This window comes from Sander vitreus, unplaced genomic scaffold, assembly GCF_031162955.1.
Source record: "Sander vitreus isolate 19-12246 unplaced genomic scaffold, sanVit1 ctg273_0, whole genome shotgun sequence".
NCBI classification, from domain to species: domain Eukaryota; kingdom Metazoa; phylum Chordata; class Actinopteri; order Perciformes; family Percidae; genus Sander; species Sander vitreus.
This window is the reverse complement of record NW_027595436.1, coordinates 72501-75000: the sequence shown is the minus strand read 5'-3', so window position 1 is coordinate 75000 and position 2500 is coordinate 72501. Positions and strand designations below refer to the sequence as shown.

The window sequence follows — 2500 nt, the reverse complement described above, 5'->3', positions numbered from 1 at the left end:
TAACTGTCTAACTGTGTGTCTGTCTAACTGTGTGTCTGTCTAACTGTCTAACTGTCTAACTGTGTGTCTGTCTAACTGTGTGTCTGTCTAACTGTCTAACTGTGTGTCTGTCTAACTGTGTGTCTGTCTAACTGTCTAACTGTGTGTCTGTCTAACTGTGTGTCTGTCTAACTGTCTAACTGTGTGTCTGTCTAACTGTGTGTCTGTCTAACTGTCTAACTGTGTGTCTGTCTAACTGTGTGTCTGTCTAACTGTCTAACTGTGTGTCTGTCTAACTGTGTGTCTGTCTAACTGTCTAACTGTGTGTCTGTCTAACTGTCTAACTGTGTGTCTGTCTAACTGTCTAACTGTGTGTCTGTCTAACTGTCTAACTGTGTGTCTGTCTAACTGTGTGTCTGTCTAACTGTGTGTCTGTCTAACTGTCTAACTGTCTAACTGTGTGTCTGTCTAACTGTCTAACTGTGTGTCTGTCTAACTGTCTAACTGTCTAACTGTGTGTCTGTCTAACTGTCTAACTGTGTGTCTGTCTAACTGTCTAACTGTGTGTCTGTCTAACTGTGTGTCTGTCTAACTGTCTAACTGTGTGTCTGTCTAACTGTGTGTCTGTCTAACTGTCTAACTGTGTGTCTGTCTAACTGTCTAACTGTGTGTCTGTCTAACTGTGTGTCTGTCTAACTGTCTAACTGTCTAACTGTCTAACTGTGTGTCTGTCTAACTGTGTGTCTGTCTAACTGTCTAACTGTGTGTCTGTCTAACTGTGTGTCTGTCTAACTGTCTAACTGTGTGTCTGTCTAACTGTCTAACTGTGTGTCTGTCTAACTGTCTAACTGTCTAACTGTGTGTCTGTCTAACTGTCTAACTGTCTAACTGTGTGTCTGTCTAACTGTCTAACTGTGTGTCTGTCTAACTGTCTAACTGCGTGTCTGTCTAACTGTCTAACTGTGTGTCTGTCTAACTGTCTAACTGTCTAACTGTGTGTCTGTCTAACTGTCTAACTGTGTGTCTGTCTAACTGTCTAACTGTGTGTCTGTCTAACTGTCTAACTGTGTGTCTGTCTAACTGTCTAACTGTGTGTCTGTCTAACTGTCTAACTGTGTACGCCGCGCGGTAAACAAATGAACTGAACAAGTCTGAAACCATAAAGTGAGACAGCGAGGACAGAGATCAGCGCTGGAAGAAGTACTCAGAACCTTTACTTCAATAAAAGTACTAACACCACACTGTATAAATACTCTGTTACAAGGAACAGTCCAGTCCAGAAGTCTTCTGATTGGCTCAGGACTCAGGACTCTTCTACTGAAAGGTCGAAGCTGCTGTGTCTAAAAATAAACTGGATGTTTAAAGACGGAAAGAAACACCAGTTCTTCTTCAATCTACTGAACACTGAAGCTGAGTTCACAGAGCAGACAGTGTTCTGTGAAAAGGAAACCAAACGGCTGTAAAGTCATTCTTTGCCTTCGGGTCCGGACCAAATGATCCAATGATCTGGACTTGGGATCATTTGGTCCCGACCAAAGACAACAAATGATTCCACATTTCAGCATTTTTCATCCGTTTGGTTTCCTTTTCACAGAACACTGTCTGCTCTGTGAACTCAGCTTCAGTAGAAGAGTCCTGAGTCCTGAGCCAATCAGAAGACTTCTGGACAGGACTGTTCCTCAGAACACTGTCTGCTCTGTGAACACAGCTTCAGTAGAAGAGTCCTGAGTCCTGAGCCAATCAGAAGACTTCTGGACAGGACTGTTCCTCAGAACACTGTCTGCTCTGTGAACACAGCTTCAGTAGAAGAGTCCTGAGTCCTGAGCCAATCAGAAGACTTCTGGACAGGACTGTTCCTCAGAACACTGTCTGCTCTGATCCCAATCAGGTGATGAGTTGGTGGAAACCAACCGAGATGTGTCTTTGAACGTTTTTCCTAAAAACGCTGTTGGACAGGTCGATGATTTCACCTCACTAAGTAGTTTTGGTGCCTAAACCAAACCAAACTGGGACCATTTCACAACGTTAACGACGTATCTGTGTGTGTGTCTCTGTCTGTGTGTGTGTCTGTGTGTGTGTGTGTGTGTCTCTGTCTGTCTGTGTCTGTGTGTGTGTATGTGTGTGTGTGTGTGTGTGTCTCTGTCTGTCTGTCTGTGTGTGTGTCTGTGTGTGTGTGTGTGTCTGTGTGTGTGTGTGTGTGTCTCTGTCTGTCTGTGTCTGTGTGTGTGTATGTGTGTGTGTGTGTGTGTGTGTGTCTGTGTGTGTGTCTCTGTCTGTCTGTCTGTGTGTGTGTGTGTGTGTGTGTCTGTGTGTGTGTGTGTGTGTCTCTGTCTGTCTGTGTCTGTGTGTGTGTCTCTGTGTGTCTCTGTCTGTCTGTCTGTGTGTGTGTCTCTGTGTGTATTAGTGTGTCTGTGTGTGTGTGTGTGTCTGTCTGTCTGTGTGTGTGTCTGTGTGTCTGTGTCTGTGTGTGTCTGTGTGTGTGTCTCTGTCTGTCTGTGTCTGTGTGTGTGTATGTGTGTGT

General features: G+C 44.4%; 1 protein-coding gene across 2 annotated transcripts in view; it reads right to left on the bottom strand.

Annotated features, from left to right (window-relative positions):
- cysltr3 (cysteinyl leukotriene receptor 3) overlaps positions 1-2500 on the bottom strand; it is a 28174-nt gene that overhangs the window by 4497 nt on the left and 21177 nt on the right. The gene's annotated exons all lie outside the window — the stretch shown is intronic.